Source organism: Nicotiana sylvestris, chromosome 2 (assembly GCF_000393655.2).
Source record: "Nicotiana sylvestris chromosome 2, ASM39365v2, whole genome shotgun sequence".
Taxonomy (NCBI): Eukaryota; Viridiplantae; Streptophyta; class Magnoliopsida; order Solanales; family Solanaceae; genus Nicotiana; species Nicotiana sylvestris.
This window is the reverse complement of record NC_091058.1, coordinates 176436045-176457511: the sequence shown is the minus strand read 5'-3', so window position 1 is coordinate 176457511 and position 21467 is coordinate 176436045.

Here is a 21467-nt window from a genome sequence, read left to right as displayed (position 1 = left end):
CAAAGCATGTCTGTCAGGATAATCAAAAATCATAATTCAGGCGTTAAAAAGAACGAAAATTCGAAAAAATGTATACATGTGCATCGTTCGTTCTAGGTTGTGATTTAACTTACTTAAACATTTTAATTTGGTGTGATAATTGTGTTGAGGTGTTACATTGTTGTTTGTTTTAATTTCATTTGTTTTATTATTTATTTTGTTTTCATTTTTTTTATGTTGAAATTAGAAAACAAAGAAAAGAGGGATTAAAATCGATTTGGGCCCAGAAAATGAAACAAAAAAGGCCCAAAACCGGCACTCAAACCCAGTCCAAATCCGGCCTACCCAAATGTTGATTCAAACGACGCCGTATCAGCGGCCTTATTAGAGCCGTTGATCTGACTCAAACAAACGGTCCTGATCAAGCCACTCATTCAACCCCAAACGACGTTGTCTTAGGCATTTGATCTGAGCCGTTCAACCCCTTGATCCAACGGACCCAGGTTTTCCCCCTAAACCCGTCCAGTTTTGACCCGACCCAGCCTTACCCGACCTCACCCACTACCAAAACCCAAACGACACCGTCTTCCCTAAGTGGATAGATCCTGGCCATAGATCTCATTTAATCCGACGGCCAGGATCTAAACCCCTAGACCATATATAAACTCAACCCTTCACCCCACGCCCCCTATCCGAACCCCCCTTCAGGCATCTCCTTCCCCAAGCTCTGGAACCCCCAAACCCTAACGCCGCCCTAGCTTCCCTTTCACCAGAACCCGGCGGCATGAACGCCGATGGCCACCCCCTTCACACCCCTGAAGCATCCAACCACCCTGAACACGAATCCACTAACCATGAACCTCGAATCACCTCCTATCGTCTCGAATCTGGATTTGAAGATTCGAGACAAAACTCGATCTATGCCAAACCACCCCATCTTCATACCAGACACTCCCCTGACCCTCCTCGTGACCAAACCAGACTTGGTTTGGTCCGAATCTACCCACAACTCCTAAAAAACCAGATCTGAAAATCCAGACCTTAGAACACATGCACCTGGGGAGTCCGGCCGGTCTTGAAAGGGGTTTGAGGGTTAATGGATCTTAACCAAGGTGTTCTCATGTGAGAACACCCTGGTTAAAATTTGTTCGGCCTCAAATGGTCAAAGTTGAGTCTGATTTGGGTCGGTTTGGTTTAAACATTTTTCGGTAAGTTTTCCTTTCCCTTTGTTTAGTTCTAATTAAGTTGTCAGCATGATTTGTTGTTGTGAGTATTTGTTATTGTCTGTTACTTTTCTGTTTTCTTCTATCTCTAGCAAAGACCTTTTATTTGGTCGATTGGTTTTCTATGTGTGTGTTCTGAATGTACTCTGTGATATACATGTTCGTCGTGGGGATATAAATAAGCCCATAACTCTTGATTAAAGAAAACCAGGCGTGGGGAACCAATGGCTGGCATCAAAAGATGTTTAAGCATGGGTTTAATAGGTATGGGCAGACTGCAAGTGGGAGCATCCAGGCAGCTCAGCTGCACTGGGTCGTTTGGCTTATAAATAGGCCATTTCAGAACTCAAAAAGGGCTGGAATTTTTAGTCTTGAGAGAGGTCTTGTGAGTTTAAAGAAACAGACTAAAAACATAAGAAATTTCCAGTGAACACGGTAACCAAACACTGTCTGAAAGCTATATAAGAATCCATATTGGTCAAGCTGTCTTGGCCAAGTTCTGTTGTTTGCACTGACTGAGTTGCTTGTGATTGTTGAACTGCTGGTGTTGCTGTATTGAACACTCTTTTACTCCTGGTGTTTCATTACTTTTTTTCTGGGATTACTGGTTTGGTGCTCGACCCTCTGTTGGTTCTCTTTATTCTGGAAACTGTTGCTGTTTGTCTGTGGATTGTGGAGAACATTTGTGGGTGTTGGTCTGCTACTGTGTTGTTGCTGTTTGGTTGTTGTTGTTGTTGCTTGTTGCATACTACTCAACTGATTACTCTCTTTCTTCCTTTCCTTTCCTTACCAGGTACACGATTAATACCACCAATGTAATTTGAAAGTTTGAGCATGAATGCAAAAGAGAAGACCTGCAGATTGTTTTATATATACATGGATTGTTGTATTAAATGTCATGTAGTATATAATAGTTACATTTTCGTTTGGATAATAGAAGTAGCCCACATGCTTAGTATATCAATGTAGGTTAGTGAATGCTAGTTCATATATGTATGCTGTTAGATGAGAATATTCCCAAGGCAGTAGGTTGTATCTCATATTTAGTTCAATGGTGTAGTATAAGCCTGTAATGTATGCCAAGCATGACAATCGTACACTACTAGTTAAGTTCTTTCCTTTCTGATAAATTGCCATACATAACTGTTAAACCATGATTTAAGAAAAAAACTGGGTTTGCAATCTCAACCCCACGAAGGTCGAGCCTGGGGTTAAAACAGACCCAGCAGGCCTGCCCCGGACAAACAATGGCCCAGGTCTGGCCCATCACGCGTGGGCTGGATTTGGGCCTTTAATTTCGATCGGCTGACTGTGTGCGTGGCCGCGTTTCTGATTTCGCGCAAGTACTCGGAATTCTGTTATAAATAACTTGCAAGCATGTAATTAATTAGGACTATCTACTGTTTTCAATTGGTAGAGACAAACACGACAAGAAACGTAGTTGCTATAGGATACCCTTTAAAAATAAGAACGAGATGAGCCTCGACGAAAATAAAAAAAAAAACCCGCAGGCTGCGGGGCCCTCGTTAAATGTATATTATCGAAGCATTCAGTTCCCAGGATGGGTCGTTTAGCAAATATCACGGCCCTCCCAGAATAATAACGCGATAGTCTCTTTAAGCGCGTATCTAATAATTTTACCTCCTTAAACTCGGGTGCACATTTATGTGACCCAAATCCAAATCTCGACGGATTCGAAATGTATTTCTAATCACGGGTACATTGATTGTGACGTGGTTCGAGATGCATGTCCATGACGTCGCAAATTCCTTTAAAAGTAGAACGAGACGAGCCTCGTCAAACAAAAACGTACACAGCTGCGGGGCCCTCTAACTGTATATATATTAAAACACTTAGAATTCGGGACAGGCCGTTTAGCGAATTTTTCGGCCTTCCCCAAAACAACAATACGCTAGTTGCTTTAGGCGCGTCTTAATAATTTATTCTCCTTAATTCGGGTGCACATTTATGTGACCCAAATCCAAATCTCAACCGAGTCGAGATATGTCAACAACCACGGGTGCATTGATGTAACGTGGTTCGAGATATGTTTTCACAACGTTGCAATTCTTGATAAAAACAGTAAATGATAAAAGCGGTTAAAAGTTAAATTTTGCACATAAGTTCACACTTGTATAAAATCAGATAATCAAGCCGAATATAACAGTTGAGCGACCGTGCTAGAACCACGGAACTCGGGAATGCCTAACACCTTCTCCCGGGTTAACAGAATTCCTTATCCGGATTTCTGGTACGCAGACTGTAATATAGAGTCATTATTTTCCTCGATTCGGGATTAAAATTGGTGACTTGGGACACCCTAAATCTCCCAAGTGGCGACTCTGAAATAATTAAACCAATCCCATTTCGATTGTCCTTTAATTGGAAAAAAACTCCCTTGCGCCCCCTCGGGTGCAGAAAAAGGAGGTGACAGGAGTCTCAGCACCGACATCCCTCACAAAGGCTAGATAAGAAAGACAACCCTTCCCAACCATACGTTAGGCTTTCAAGAATGAAATTACTCTATTGGGAACATAATCAATCATACCTCGCAACTCATCCGTGGCACACCCGGTATAGCCAATGTGACTATCTTAGTATGACAGTCCAGAATAGCACTACACGGAGATAGCCAATCTATGCCCAAAATGACATCGAAACCCACCATATACAATAATAAAAGATCCATACGGGTCTCCAGACCCCCAATAGTCACCAGACACGAACAGTACACACAGTCTACAATAACAGTATCGTCCACCAGGGAAGATACATGAACAGGTGAAGCAAGAAACTCACGGGGTGTACCCAAATAATGAGCAAAGTATGATGACACATATGAAAAGATGGAACCGAGATCAAATACTACAGAGGAATCTCTGTGGCAGACTAAAACAATACATGTAATAACAATATATAAAGCAATGACATCGGGTCTGACTGGAAGTGCATAGAATCGGGCTTGACCGCCACCTGATCAACCTCCCCCTTTGGGGTGACCCCTAGCTGACTGACCTCCACCCCTACCTGGCTGGGCGGGTGGTGGTGAAGTAACTAGCGCTGAAGCCGATGACTGACCCTTCTGCTGAGATGAGCTCGCAAGACAACGAGGTAACTGCCTCTACATATAACCCATCTCATCACACTCATAACGACTCCCAGGTGCTGGAGAAGGGGACTGAAGGGAACCCCTCGCACCAGAGTGACTAGCAGATGCACTCGGCATAGAAGAGCCCTGAGATGATGGAGCACAGGCGAACTCTGAACTGGAAGGGCACTAAGTGATGACTGGCCCTGATGAGAACTGTGAGAACCATGACCCCATAACGCCCCATGATAACCTAGGCGAGCTGGCTGAGCATGCCTGAATGGACGACCTCTGCCGTACTGGAACTGATCTCTTGAAGGAGTACCACTATAACTACTAGATTCTCGAGGCCTCTTGGCCTCCCTCTTCTCGTGCTCCTGGCGACGAATAGACTCAATCTCCCGAGCAATGTCTACAACCTCCTCAAAGGTAGCACCAATCACCCTCTCCCTGGTCATGAGAATACGAAGCTGATAAGTGAGGCCATCAACAAACCTTCTGATCCTCTCTCTATTTGTTGGAACCATCCAAATAGCCTAACGAGCTAACTCGGAGAACCTCATCTCGTACTGCGTCACAGTCATCTCTTCTTGACGAAACCGCTCAAACTCCCTACGTACCTCCTCTCTGCAGGACTACCACACATACTTCTCCAAAAAGAGAACGGAGAACTGCTGCCAGGTAAGGGGTGTTGCACTAACATGCTTACGCCTCTCAAAAGCCTCCCACCAAGTGAAGGCAGCTCCAGAAATCTGATAAGTAGTGAAAGCGACCCCGCTGGTCTCCAGAATACCCACTGTACGAAGCATCCTCTGACACTTATCTAAGAAACCCTGGGCACCACTAAAGGTGGGATGCTGCAGTCTACCAAACCTCTCCAACCTACGCTGCTCATCCTTCAGCATAACAGGAACTACATAGTCCTGAGCAGCTGTAACCGGCTGGGCTGGATGTGCCCCCATCATCTGAAGTCCCTGCACGACGTGCTTAGGTGTGCGAGTGGTGGGAGTCTAATTACCTCCCCCGGCTTGAGTAGTAGCTACGGCTGTAGTGGCTAAAACCGCCTGAGCTAGGCCAATGCAAACTGATAAGATCTAAGCCAAGGCCTCCTGAAGACCCGGAATTACTATGGGCATAGCTGGTGCTGCTGAAGCATCCATAATTGGGACCTGATACTGAACTGTGGCAGTTGGTGGATCTGCAGGTGCTGCCCTAGCTGCTCTACCCCTACCACGACCACGACCGTGTCCTCGGCCTCTGGTGGCCATAACTGGTGGTACTGGTGGTCATCCATCCTGACCGGTAGTGCGTGTCCTCACCATCTATGAGAGAATAGAATAACAGAAGTTCAGTACTCGAATCAACAGATTTGCACGATAAGAATTTCAAGAATATGAAGTTTTTCCTAAAGGTTCTGCAGCCTCTCGAGGATAAATACAGACATCTCCGTACCGATTCGCGAGACTCTAATAAACCTGCTCATGACTCGTGAGACCTATTAACCTAGGCTCTGATACCAACTTGTCACGACCTTGAACCCGGACCATGTCATGATGGCGCCTCTCATGAAGACAAGGCCACCCGACACTTCCCATATCCAATTATTAGCAATTAAACCATAAGAAATAAATCTAAAGCATGATAAGATAATCCAAAGTTAATAGATAATAACATAATTCACGGGAAATAACCCAACACAGCCCGATACCGGGGTGTCACTAGTCATAAGCATCTAAACAATCCGGAATACTCCAAATCAAACTACAGAGTTTAATACAGAAACTAAGAACATGAAGAAGTAAGATAGGGAAAAGCTCCGGGCTACGAACGCCAACAACTACCAAGATACTCCTCAGATCCGCCTGAGCCGGAATGATCAGCACTCGGGAGAGGGACCAGATACGCCTGAATCTGCACACAGAGTGTAAGTAGTAAAGTGAGTACTCCAACTCAGTGAGTAATAATCATAAATAAAGACTGAAAGCAGGAAATCATGTAAGGCACAAAAGCATGCTATAATGAAGAAGTAAATCTATTAAAACAGTAAACCAGTGAAAGATAGGTAAAAATCCTTTAAATCAAATTTAACTTCATGAAAAGCCTTTTTCAACAATTAAGCATGGTAATTGACAGTAAATTAAGAAAAAGATAAACACATAAAGGTTCGCCCCTCGAGCACCGTGTCAACAAATCCGCCCCTCGGGCAACATCTCAGAACAGTACCAGCCCCCCGGACAACATCTCAGAACAATACCAGCCCCTCGGGCTCAATCTCATATCACAATAGGTACCCGCGCTCACTGGGGGGTGTACAGACTCCTGGAAGGACCCCTTACGGCCCAAGAGCAATATCAAGCCACCTTGTGGCATCATCACTAGGCCCTCATCCTCATATCAATCAAGCCACCTCATGGCATACATATCTCAGGCCCTCGACCTCATAATCAGTATCAAATGTTTCCTCACAACATATGCCCTTGCCCTTACTTAGTCAAAATCCTCACAAGCCACTCAGGCAATAGTAAAACATGATTCTCAGCCCAAAAATATCATTTAAAAGATCATGTAAGTGTTAAAACAGAGTAAATATGGCTGAGTACGAAAATAGTGAAATATAACATGACTGAGTTCAAGTATAAAGTCAAAACAATGAGGAAATACCAGTAAAAATCCTCGAAGGGTTCAAATAGTTGGCACAAGGTCCAAATATGGCACTCAACCCAAATTATGATGATAGCAAATAGATTTCAGTCAAATACGCTGTAAAATAGTCATTCGGGGCGGACTAAGTCACAATCCCCAACAGTGCACGACCCCACGCTCGTCATCAAGCATGTGCGTCACCTCAATATAGCACAACAATGTGCAAGTCCGGGGTTTCATACCCTCAGAACATCATTTACAATCATTACTCACCTCGAACCGGTCAAATCTCTAGCTCATGATGCCTTTGCCCCTCGAATCGGCCTCCACTCATGTCGAATCTATCCAAAATCAGAACGAGGATGTCAAAATATGCTAAGGAAATGAAGCCCAAGTGAAAATAATTAATTTACAACATAAATTCCGAAATTACCAAAACACGACCCTTGGGCCCACATCTCGAAATTTGATAATTTTTACATCACTAGATTCCTTATCTCCCCACGATTTCATTCATATCAAAAGTTCTGAAATCTAACCTCAAATGGTCCTTCAAATCCTCAATCAATGGTCTAAGTTTCCAAGCCCTAGTTCTTCATTTTTGGCTTAATTTCCATGATTAGTTAGGTGAAATTCACATTAGAATCGAGTTTTAAGTCCAAGAATCTTACCTCCAAGTGATTCCCCTTGAATCCCTGTTTAATCCCCTTCAAAAAGCTCCAAAAATGACCAACAATGGAAGAAATAAACCCCACAATCACGGACAAGACGAGTATTTAAACATTCTGCCCAGACCTTAATTCCTTCTTCGCGAACGCGGTCAACGCCTCGCGTTCGTGAAGCACAAAAATGACTTTGACCAAAAATCCTCTATGCGAAAATGACATGCCCATCGCGAACGCGATGGATCCTCAGCTTGATCCTTCACGAATGCGCTCCCTCACTCGCGAATGCGATGAACAAAACACCTCAACACCCAGTTGGCCAATTTCTTCTATGTGAATGCAGAGCTTACCTCGCGAAGCGATGAATCGCTTCCCAGCCCTTCGCGAACGCGAAGGTCAATTGTCTGCAACACTGAGCAGCAGATTTTTGCAATTCCAAACTTCATAAAATGGTCCGATTGACTACCTGAAACTCACCCGAGGCCCCCGGGGCCTCAACCAAACATACCAACATATCCCATAACCTCATTCAAACTCGTTCCTACCTTTGGAATGCTCAAAACATCATCGAAACACCAAATTCGCATCGGATTCAAGCTTAAGAATTCCAAAATCTTCTAAATTATTCTTTTGATCACAAACCCAACCAAACCACGTCCGAATGACCTGAAATTTTGCACACACATTCCAAATTACACAATGGAACTACTGTAACTCTCGGAATTCCATTATGAACCCTATATCAAAATCTTGCCTACCAACCGAAAATCTCCAAAATATCAACTTCTCCAATTCAAGCCTAAATCTACTTCGAACCTCCAAAACTCATTCTGATCGCGCTCTTAAGTCCCAAATCACCTCCCGAAGCTATCCGAACCATTGGAACTCACATCCGAGCCCTATAACACATAAGTCAACATCTCCTTGACGTTTCTAACTTAAGCTTCCTCAAAAGAGACTAAGTGTCTCAAACCTTACCAAAATCATTCCGGATTCGATCCGACCAACCCGATACCACATAACATGGATAAAAAAAGCATAAAGAAGTAGAAATGGGGAAAACAGAGCAGTAAATCATGAGACGACTGGTCAGGTCGTCACATTCTCGAAATGACCAACCGAGTCGTTACAGAAATATAGCTTTCGGGCTTGGGAGATCACTTGGCGATTATGATAGAACGGGCTAAAACCAAGGCTTATCAAGTGTGACACCACCTCCAATTTCAGATAATAATTTTGAGTTGATGCAAAGGTTGCTTCCTTTAGAATTGTTGTGTTTTTAGAGGGAAGATGAATGAAGATCCAATACACATATAATTGACTTCGAGGATATTATGAACACCTTCTAATAAAATGGAGTGTCAAAGGTGATGCAAAGTAGTGGCTTTAGAGCTTGCCCATGGAATCGATTAGAACATGGGATGTGATGACCAGAAAATTTCTTGATAAATATTTCTCATCAGCTAAGACATGCAAGTTTAGAAGAGAAACCCATAACTTCTTCTAGAAAGAGACTGAAACTGTATTTGAAGCATGTGAGAGGTTTAAGTAGATAGTTCTAAAGTGTAAACATAGTGGAATTGAACTCTGGATGCAACTCCAGGACTTTTGGGATGGATTGACACCGACCTCACATAGAATATTGAGTAATGCAGCTGGAGGTCCATTGATGAAGAAGACTCCAGAGGAGATAGTTATAATTCTTGATGAGTTATCCGAAGATGCAAATTGGTGGCCCTCTGAGAGTGCTAAAAGAAGAAGATCAATTGGTGTTCACCAAGTTAATGCTAATACATTTGTGCAGGTACAGCTTGATGCTATGGCTAATGAAATACGGAAGCTGACCCTAGCTACAATACAAAGTGGGCCTCATGCAGCTTGTTATATATGTCGAAGAGGACACCCTACTCATGAGTGTCAAGCCTCAACCGAGGAAGTTAATGTTGTGGAAAATTACAGCTTTAATGCTATGGGTCAAAATGTAATGATCCGATCTGTCGTTTTGAGAATTTGTACTTCGCTCAATAGTTTGGGGGAACAAGTAGCTCGGTATGAGATATTAGGACTTGTGTGCAAAGTTTGAGTTCATTCCGAGTTGATTTGATATGTTTCGGCACGAGTTTTTAGAAGTCAAAAGTTCATTAAGTTTGATTTGAGGTGCGTTTCGTCGTTTCGATGTTGTTATGTGTGATTTAAGGCCTCGAGTAGGTCTGTGTTTTTTTATCGGACTTGTTGGTATGTTCGTACGGGGTCCCGAGGGGCTCAGGTGCGTATAGGTTTGGGCTGTGTTGCGCTCGTTTTTCTTATGTTTCGACGTATTTCTTCAAGCATAAATGGTACCACATTAAACAAATAAGCTCCGATTTCTGTTTTTATTGAAGCATTAGATCTGTATCATCATTAAGGAGACATAGCAAAAAGAATCATTAAATTTGGACATCGTATGAGGTTTTTATGGTCATTTTACTAAGAATTAGGCTGCCAGATTTTTCAGATTAATTACGAAATTGTCACTGACTTCGTATTTAAAAATCTGCAGTATTTTCAAATATTGAAGCCAACATATCTCCTTCATTATAAGTTCAAATAGAGTGATTCAAAAGGATAACTTGATTAAATTTTCACAAGAAATCCATTGGAGGCATCAAAAGTGAGTTTTGGGATCATTTGGCACACAAAATGAGGTAGAACAACTGGACAAAAATACTTAATATCGAAAGTTTGTTCATCTGGTTATATTTTGAGTTGGGAAGCTCGAATATGAACAATATCTGGAGGTTATTTTCAATATATGGATTCGGGTAAGTGTTCTATACTCGATTTCGGTTATATTTCATAAATCAGTCTTCGTTTTAGGCATTTGATTGATGATTTCAAAGTGAAATTTGGGGGTATTGTCTAAAATTTCATAAAGTGAATTTTTGAGTTTTGAATATCAATTCGAAGTCGGATTTTTGTGAAACTAGTATGATTGGACTCGTAATTGAATGGGTATTCTGGTTTTGTAAATTTGGTCGGGTTCCGAGAATACGGTCCCGGGAAGTTGAATTTTGTTGACTTTTTGCAAATTGTATAAGGTTCATAGCTTTGTTAATTGAATTTGTTTTTTCTTGCATTATTTGATTTATTTAAGTCTTCTTTGACTAGATTGGGCCGAGCGATGGTGAATTGGTAAAAGAAAAGCTAAATTGAGTATTGAGTTGGCCGAATGAAGTTGTTCTTGATATGATTGAGTTTCCTATTTACTAGTTTCACCTCTACATGATTAATTGGATTTTAATTGCTTTATGATTCACTGTTATTGCCTATTTGACTCTTACTTGACTTAACTAAAGATTTTTACCTCTCCTATTGTCATGCTATCTTTTCATGACTGCCTATCTTTATCTGAAATTATTATTATCTCATCCTATAATTGCTTAGTCTTAATTGAGGTTGCGATTATCTTTCTGCCACTTATCCTTAATTGAATTTTTGAATAACCATTGTAATTTCTCAACCTTCAAAGGAGTTAGATATCCTAGATTTCAACTGACATAACATTATTTGGAATTATTTGACTCGTGTTAGCTTCCTTGTTGTTGAATTGTATAACGTGGGATCGTTGCTACATTTTAGTTTTTCCCTAGTTAAGCTGTTCTCTTCACGCCTAGCATTCTTTACTGTGGTTATTCCTTGTAAACGGGTTCTACCGTTTCTTTGTGATTTAAAGTTTTTGAGTTGATTTACTTGCTGTACTTTATATTATTATCATTTTTTCTATTGTACTTGTTGTGGTGATGCACGAGGTTTCTACCGTACTGTAGTTATTATCTCTGTTGGTTGCGCTGCATATTTACTTTGGGACTACAAAATGGTATTTTGGGAGATCCCTCTGTTCTGCATATTTTCTTTGGGACTATGAAACGGTATTCTGGGAGATCCCCCTGTTCTGCATATTTGCTTTGGGACAATGGAACGATATTCCAAGAGATTCCCCTTTCTTGCATATTTACTTTGGGATTACAGAATGTTATTTCGAGAGACCCCCTGCATATTTACTTTGGGACTACGGAACGGTATTCCGGGAGATCCCCCTGCATATTTACTTTGGGACTACGGAACGGTATTCTGGGAGATCCCCCTGCAAACATTCTACGTGCTATCCGTTCTTTTCCTTATGCATTCTAACTGGTATGAACTATGTTAGGACACTTGCACAAGCACACACGTAGCTAAGCACCTTTATTGGATAAGAGGTTTTTCTTGATATTGTTGGGTATAAATGCACGCCCTTGTTTACTTGCCTTTTATGTGAGAATGACTCTATTTGGCACGTGAGTCGTCAGTGTGGTTATGAGGTGTGATGAGGGCACATGATTCCAAGTGTTAGGGTTTCAGGTATTGAGACCCGTGAGTTGTAATTTATCTGAGGTTCGATACTTCGTGAAGGTTGTTGACTAAAATGAAATGTGAAAGTTGTCGTAGTTGCTGAGTTATTATTTATCCTTGCTGTATTTGTGGTTTTAGATTTAGGTTGTGTTTCCGCTCACTCTTTTGTGACATTATTATGGTATTTCGCTGATACTTGTCATTTTCCCTCTTTTATTGTAATTATTGTATTGTTAGTCATATTGCGTAGTTTTCATGTAGTAATCATGCACTGTCGTTCCTATACTTATACTTGTTCAAGTTATTAGAACTGATGTTCTAAACGTCAATACCATACAAGAGGAGGGGGGTGATTTGTGTGGTACCCAATTTTCGCTCTAGAAGAACCTAGTTCTTCTAGGTGTTCTAACTACTACTGTTTGAGGAATAAAAAGTACATAAAATAAAGAACACAAAGACTTTTACGTAGAAAACACCTGGCTCAAAAGGTGAAAAAACCATGACCTACTACTCAGTAGGATTTTCCCAAACTTCTACTAAAATCACTGAGCCAAAACAACATTTACAAAACTCTTTGTAAAACTAAGGATTACCTCTAATCCCGTTGTAGCATACAACCTCAACTGTTGCGACAACTTCAAGTTAGCTTATAACTTGAACACTCAAAGTACCTAATACAATTGCTTCTATGAAAGCTGAAAGGTACAACTTTAAACCACCTACTACAATTGAACTAGAATAAGAAAAAACACAATGAAACTGATTCTTTTATCTCGTTCAAGTAGCTTCAGGAGTGCACACTCAAATCTCACATAAATTGCTTGCAAAATTGCCTTGCTCTTTTGCTTTCAATTTAGTCTTTTGCGTTTGTGCAATCCCTGTAAAAGAGAACAATCACTGTCATTTAATAGGTTAGAAATCAGAGTTTGATTGGGACTCAATTTCTGATATTCTATCGTAGTTGTGTCCTTAAAGATATCAAACTCTAACACTTTCTTTATCCGGATTGTGTTCTCTTCATATATGGAGACTTTCTCCCCTTATCCAATATGCAACCTTTTCGATTAGATCAGGAGATATTGCTGCTTGATTAGTAGGACTTATCTCCTTCACGTATATCTCACATGTGTAGGTTGATCATGACAATGCTTCACAAGATGGACCTGGTCCATGACTGAGTTCATTTGTCATTCTTCAAAACTTCACCTGTTCTTGGGCCAACAAATTCCCCCTTTTTGATGATGACAAACTCTGTGCTTTTTACTGATAAAAAAACCTGTAAGAACTCAGCTTAATCATCAACACTAAACTTAGAAAATTTTCTTTTCATCCAGGACCGGGTTAATTAGGTTATAAATATCACTTATTTCAGAATAATGTGTAAAGCACAATATCTCTCCCCCCCCTTTTGGCATCATAGAAAAGTTTCATACATAGTGTGAATTCCAGATTTTAATAAGTACTCATGGCCACTGGGGCAACTGCAAATGCAATCATGGTGCAATCATCAGTAATCAAACAAACATATTTAAACTATCAAGTTCAAAATAATCATTGAGCAAGAGAAAACATCAGTTTTCATTGAGAGAGATATGTTGCCACTAACAATCCACAAAAAGAAAGAAAAATATCAAAACCATGAGCAAAAATAGAAAAATCCCTAATCTGGGTCACCGGGGGGGTACTAGAACTACTTCAGGAGACAGAAACTAGGAGTCCTAAGGCTTGGAGGAACTGGAGGGTTGAGTTTGGAGAAGATTCAGCATGTTCTGAAGAATTCCATCATTCTTCTCCTTTTCTTTTGCAAGCTCAATTCTAAGACCATCCCTCTCAGCTTCCATTTCAACCACACGAGCCTTGAGCCTAGCAATTTCAGCATCCTTAGCTGCACATTCCTGAACCAAAGTCCTAACCTTGCTGTTGATGGGTGTCCTCAAGGATGAACTAGGTTCAACTAGGATGGCATTGACTGGATAGTCACAAGCAAGAAGAGTTTTGATGCCAAAGTGTTCTTCGCTAGAGTCCATTTCCCATTTCTTCAGAGGCACATTGAGCCTGTCCAGAACTATGGTTAGTATGAAGCCATATGGGGTAGCATGAGCCTTGGAACCATTTATGACCCTGTCTAGCAATTTGACTATAAGGGCAGGCCAGTTGATTTGCTTTCCTCTCTCCAGGCATTCCATAAGAACCAGATCCATGTAGTTGGCAGTGTGACTTCTCTCCTGTCTTGGCAATAAGCACTTGTTGACAAACTCAAACACCACCTTGTGCTGAGGCCTCATCTCACTTTTCTGCATAGCTCAGGCTTCATTCACATTCTCTGAATCACAGAAGCTTTTGGTGATTTCAAGGGCAGTGTGGAGGGAGTCCAGACATGGCCACCTTTGCCTAGTATAGTCATCAAACCCTTCAGAGGGTATGTCCAGAATCTCTCCCAGTTTCACAGCATCAAACTGCATTTGAACTCCCTTTACCTGGCTACTGACAACTCCATCCTTAATAGCATCATTTGCCATAAATTCAATCAACTCATTTCTAGATAGCCTACCTTCCATCTGAAGGACCATGTCCTTCTATCCCTGAGCAGCCAAAGAGTCTACCAATCTCATCATCCCTGGTTCCACCAGGTCCTTCAACAATCTACCTTTTAAGATTTTTCTTCTGCCAAAAATGGCAAGCTTATCCTGTTCCTTCTTAGATTCATCTTCTTCTTCTTCTTCTCCACTCCAATCATCATCATCAGAAACTTTGGTTTGTTTAGCTTTCACTACAGATCTTGTCTTCTTGGCTAGTATGGGTTCAGCAGCTATAGGCACAGAGGAGGACTTCTTGGAGGAAGTCTTCGGTTTCTTAGGCTTGGGTGAAGGAACCTCCACTGTTGTACCCCTCTCTCGATGGACCAGTTCCATCTCTTCTTCCTCAACATCCTCTAAGGATTCTGCAACCTTTCCCTTTCCCTTATCCTTTTTCCTTTTCTTGCTTTCTTCTAAAGCCTTTTGTAGATCATCTTTATTCTATTTTACCCTGCTTCTTGTATCTCTACCCCTAGGCACTGAAGAGGCAGTAGGTGTTGGGGATGAGGCTTTTCTTTTCTTGGATGTCTTGGGACATTTGGGGCTTTAGGTGTAGTAGCTTTGCGTTTCTTTGGGTCATAACTTGCCCCAACCTTTTTCAGTAGGTCAGCCAAGGTTTCTTCAGTAGATAAAATAGGTTCATCTCTTTGTTTGCTTAGATGAACCAACCCCTCACCTGCTTCCCTAGAACCACTTCCTCCTGACTTCATGCCACTCTCATCTAACCTATCTTGTGCAACCCCATATATAGCAAGAACTACTCCCTTCCCTTTTCCCCTCTCTTCACCACATGCACCCTCTCTCTCTTTTTCTTTTTCTGACTTCTTTTTACCTCCACTCCTACTCATCTCAGGCAACTCAACATCCCTAATGGGTCAAACCAGAACAAACCTAGTTTCTAAGTTTTCAACCACAGAAGAACTTACCTCAGAAGGACATTCTTGAGTCTTTTCAGAGTCAGAAGACCCATGTCCATCTCCCTCAGTCGCGGATTGAAAGGATTCAGACTCAGAGCTAGAATCAGACTTTGGAGCTGGGATTTCTTTCACTTGGCTAGCTTTCAACCTTTCATTTAAAACCTTCCTTAGATCCCCAGATGCTATAGTTTTTCGAGCAAGCATTTTCTGCCTTCGAAACCTAGGTTTTGGAGATACACTGGGTGGAGTAGATGAGGATGAATTTGAGGGAGATGGTGGTGGAGGAATGTCAGGATGATCTTGTGGGTTAAACATTATTCTTCGTTTCTTGAAAGAATTTGGGAATTTTGGAGAAGAGGGCAATTAGAATTGAAAAGGAATTTTTTACGGTTTTAGAATTATGAAGAAGACTGGAAATATGGTGTGTATTTAAAGCGAATTAGACATTAAATAAGTAACGACAACTTTTTTAGGGGTCAAATAGAAGTCTAATCAAACTGAAATTCCAGAATTTTAATGATAGATTTGGCTTCCCTAGATATTAGGCAAAAATCACGGTTTAGAGTTCTAGATGGACAGAACTGGTTCAATGCTCAACAAATAGAATTTTCTAGGAATTTGACAAGTATAGGACTTCTGCTCATGATTGAATTATTAATCTTTCTAATTGTGCATAGTATAGAAAACATACCTGAGCTTTCATATGAACTCATACTGATGAACCAGGTTCTTCATATCGAACTCTCTTGAACATGCTTCAAATGCCATAATAGAGAAAATGTTGTAAGAGATCAGTGAGTCATATATACACATGTCACAGGAGTATACTAATTAAAGTATAAAACTGAGTAAGAATTAATCTAGATATTTACACAAGGTTAGAATTCCTAGACAATTTTTTTTTCATTTTTTTGTGCATTTTGAGCTGGATCTATTAGGTGATCTTAATCATCCCTAATTCCAACCTATTCATCTCAAAGTTTTCTCTTCTCAGTGCTTTAGTGAAAATGTCAGCAATTTGCTTATCAGTAGCACAAAATTCTATGGAGATCAAACCTTTCTCATAGTTGTCTCTTAAGAAATGGTACCTAACATCTATGTGCTTAGTCCTCTTATGATGAACAAGGTTCTTTGTCATACTTATAGCACTAGTGTTATCACAGAATATAGGAATGCAACCAACTTCAATGCCAAAGTCTACTAGCTGATGTTTGATCCATAACAATTGAGCACAACAAGAGGCAGCATCAACATACTCAGCTTCAGCAGTAGATAAGGCCACTGAATTTTGCTTTGTAGTAGCCCATGACACTAGAAATGAACCAAGGAAGTGTGCCATACCTGAGGTGCTCTTCCTATCCACTAGGAAACCTGCATAATCAGCATCAGCATATCCTACTAGATTGAAATTACTACCTTTGAGGTACCAAAGACACAGGTCATTGGTGCCTTTCAAATATCTTAGTATCCTCTTGACAACAATCAAGTGAAACTTTTTTGGATTTGCCCCTATACAACTTTTGATCAACTGATGAACCAGGTTTATCAATGTCTAATTTAGTGGCAGTTGCAATGGGTCTATCTATTTCCTTTAATTCTTCCATTTTAAACTTTTTGATAAGCTCTTTTGCATACTTCTGCTGATGGATCATGGTTCCATAAGGACTTTGTTTGATCTGCAAGCCTAAGAAGAAGTTATGCTCACCCATCATACTCATTTCAAACTCACTCCCCATTAATTTTGCAAAGCTTTACTTAGCTTATCAGTGGTGGCCCCAAAGATTATGTCATTAACGTATATTTGTACCACAAGGAGATCCTTACCTTTTTCCCTTAAGAATAAGGTACTGTCAATTTTACCTCTTTTCTAACCATGCTCTAGTAGGAATTTGGACAATCGTTCATACCATGCTCTTGGGGCCTGCTTGAGTCTATAAAGAGCCTTGTCTAACTTGTACACGTGCTCAGGACATTCTTTGCTCTCAAACCCTAGAGGCTGTTTTACAAACACTTCTTCTTTCAGGTAGCCATTCAGGAAGGCACTTTTGACATCCATCTGATGAAGAGTGAATTCCATGTTTGCTGCAAAGGTTATGAGGAGTTTGATTGCCTCTAGTCTTGCAACTGGAGCAAAAGTCTCATCATAATCAATGCCTTCCTCTTGACTGTAACCTTGGACCACCAGTCTTGCCTTGTTTCTTGTAATTGTTCCATCTTCATCAAGTTTGTTTCTGAAGACCTATTTTGTACCAATAACTGATCTGTCCTTGGGTCTTGGAACTAGATGCCAAACTTGACTTCTCTCAAACTGACTGAGTTCATCTTACATTGCATTCACCCAATCTGCATCCTGCAAAGCTTCAACAACATTTTTAGGTTCAACAAGAGATAAAAAAGCATCAAAAGCACACAAATTCTTTAATTGTGATCTAGTTTTGACTCTAGTTGTTGGATAAGTGATAATATTCTCAATAGGATGAGAACTTTGATACTTGTGGGGTTTTACAACCAACTGGTTTCTGCTAGATATTTCTCCCATGTTCTATTGCTGAGGAACAGGGTAATGAACAAGTTCTTTTAGGGGATTTATTTCCATTCCTCTTTGATCAGTTCCCCCTATCAGGTTGCCCCGGATGGAAGAACCTGTTCCATCACCCGTTCCTTTTTTTGGTGCCACTTTGACTTGTGCTGAGGCTTCAATCAAATCCTTTGCCAATCCAATGGCTTCATCTTCATGTTCCTGTCTCTCAGAAAGAATGTTAGTTTCATCAAATACTACATGTACACTTTCTTCTACACACAAAGTTCTTTTATTGAACACTTTATTATGCTTTGCTATGTGAAGAATATCCTAAGAATACTCCCTCATCACTTCTGGGATCAAACTTACCTAGGGAGTCTTTTCCATTATTGTGCACAAAGCACTTGTATCCAAATGCCCTAAGATGGGATATATTTGGTTTTCTCCCTTTAAGTAACTCATAGGGAGTCTTCTCTACAAAAGGTATAGTCATGCATCTATTGATAATGTAACATGCAGTGTTTACAGCCTCTGCCCAAAAGCTATGGGGCAGTTTACTAGAAAGAAGCATAGTCCTAACCATGTCTTCAAGAGTCTTGTTCTTTCTTTCAACTACTCTATTTTGTTGAGGGGTCCTAGGGGCACAGAAGTTATGAACTATACCATTTTCATCACAAAATTTAGCAAACTTAGAATTTTCAAATTCAGTTCCATGATCAGTTGATTTCCTAATTATTTCTGAGTTTTTCTAACAAAGGTAGTGAACATGTAAAATGATTCATCTTTAGATGTTAGAAATAGTACCCAGGTAAATCTAGAATAATCATCAACAAGTACCATTACATATTTCTTTCCTCCTATGTTCATGGTTCTCATTGGACCACAGAGATCCATATGGACCAGTTCCAACGACTTGGTTGTGCTTACCATTTTCTTGCTTTTGAAAGATGATCTTACCTACTTCCCCCTTGCACAGGCCTCACAAACTTTGTCTTCTTTGAACTTGATGTTGGGTAACCCTATCACCAAGTCCTTAGAAACCAATTTTTAGCTGATTCAGACTAGCATGACCAAGTCTTTTATGCCACAGGAGGGGATCATTATCCAGCACACTTAGGCAGGTTAGTTCATTTTCTAAGAGAGTAGACAAATCTACAATGTAAATATTGTTAACTCTTTTTCCCTACAAAACAATCTTGTCATGGTAAGGTTAATCACAAAGTATTTAGTAGAGGTGAATGCTACAAGGTTACCTCTGTCACATAGTTGTGACACACTGATCAGGCTATATTTCAAGCCATCTATCAAGTAGACATTCTCAATGGAGTGAGAGTCTGTCTTACCTACCTTTTCAACCCCAATGATCTCACCTTTCTTCCCATTTCCAAAGGAGACATTGCCTCCCCTTAAGTCCTCAAGTGAAAGGAACTGGTTCTTGCTTCCAGTCATATGTTTTGAGCAGCCACTATCCATGTACCATATTTGGTTGCTTCCCTTCACTTGGACCTGCAAAAAGAAATTGGGGGTTAGTCTTAGGAACCCAAACTAGTTTGGGTCCCTTTCTATGGGAAAAGGGATAAATCAGATTCCTTCTAGACCACCAGGCAGCCTATTTTTTTCTTGAACAAAAGTTTTGTTATTTTGACTGGCCTTTTCTTTTGCATTACATTCTTTTTGTAATGGCTAGTCTTGCCACAGTGTGTGCAAATTTTGTTCTCAGGAAGAGTGAGGTACTTGCTTTTAGGATCCCACTTAGGTGCTTGAGTCCCATAACCAAGTCCTCTTTTGTTGCTACTGTGATGTTCTTGTAGTCAGGAGAGTGCATCAGAAGCCTTGTTCCATTTGCAAGTTCTGTCTAGTTCATGTTTTACCTTCCCTTGATCTTCTTTTAATACTCTATTTGCTCATCTTTCCTGTATAGCTCATCCTTCATTTTTCCTAAGTTTTCTTCTAGGGTGAGATATGTGTGATTAGCTATCTTTTTTCCTGTTCCTAGTTTCAGTTTTAAGTTCTCAGGCCTAAGTTCTAGGACACTAGTGTCAAGTTCAAGAACCTGGTTCTTCAACTCAGTATTTTCATTTTCACTCTCATTAGCTCTAGACTCTAGGTTTTTGCACTTGGCTTTTAGGATCATATATTCCCTAGACAGCTCTTCCTTCTCATTGTTAATTATCTCAGACTCATCAATGAAGTCTAGTAGTAGCTCAGACAACCTTTCTTTAGACAAGAATTTAATCTTGTCTTTGAGATGAAGAATACTTACCTCTTGTTCATCATCTAATTCTCCGATGGACATAAGTGCTTGTTCATCTCCAACTTCATATTCTGAGTCCTCATCTGATGTTTCTCCCCAGGTAGCAACCATAGCCTTTGTTGATCCTTTATTCCTTTTTAGTTGAACCTGTTCCTTCTTCTTGTTCCTTCGTTCAGCCCTCTCCTTCTTTTAGTCAATTTCCCATTAAGGGCAATTCTTGATCATGTGATTAGTCTTACCACACTTGTATCAATCCTCATTGGTTTGTTTCTTAGGAGTCTTTGGTTTGTTGAAGGTTGTACCTCTTGAAGAACCCTTTCCTCTCATTAGCTACTTTTTGAAATCTCTTGTGATCATAGCCATTTCATCATCCTCCAGATCTGAACCTTCAGCAATTCTGAGAGCCAGACTTCTTTCCTTCTTTGGTGCATCCATTTTCATGGTTTGCCTTCTCAGTTCATAGGCATTAAGGTTTCCAATTAGTTCATCCAGCTTGAGGGTAGCAATGTTCTTTGATTCTTGAATAGTAGTGATTTTGCTTTCCCAAGAGACTGGCAGAACCTTTGTCAAAATCTTCTCAACTTTGTCTTCTTCAAGAATAATCCTTCCAAGAGACTTAAGTTCATTTGTCAGTGTGGTGAACCTTGTATACATCTCTTGTATGGTTTCTCCTTCCTTCATAGTGAAATTCTCATACTGAGAATACAACAGTGTTCCTCTGGACCTCTTCACTTGAGGTGTTCCTTCATGAGCCACTTGCAAAGTGTCCCGGATTTCCTTAGCAGTGGTACAACTTTGAATTCTACTATACTCATCTGGACCTAGTCCACACACAAGCCATTTCTTGGCCTTGGCATTATTCTCCCACTTCTTTAGGTCTTCAGTAGTGCAGTCAGCTCTTGTTCTTGGCACATCCACTCCTTCAGCATTCTTTTTAGTAGTTGCTAGAGGACCATCAATGATTATGTCCCAGAGTTCATAGTATTTTGCTATGATGTGATCCCTCATCCTGTTCTTCCACCAAGAATAGTACTAACCATTGAAAAGTGGAGGCCTAGTAGTGGATTGCCCTTCCCAGTTCCTAGGTGGTGCACTCATGTTGATCTTTTCCTAAAGTGTTAGCCTCTTCAAGGATAACCCGCTCTGATACCAATTGATGTTCTAAACGTCAATACCATACAAGAGGGGGGGGGTGATTTTTGTGGTACCCAATTTTCGCTCTAGAAGAAA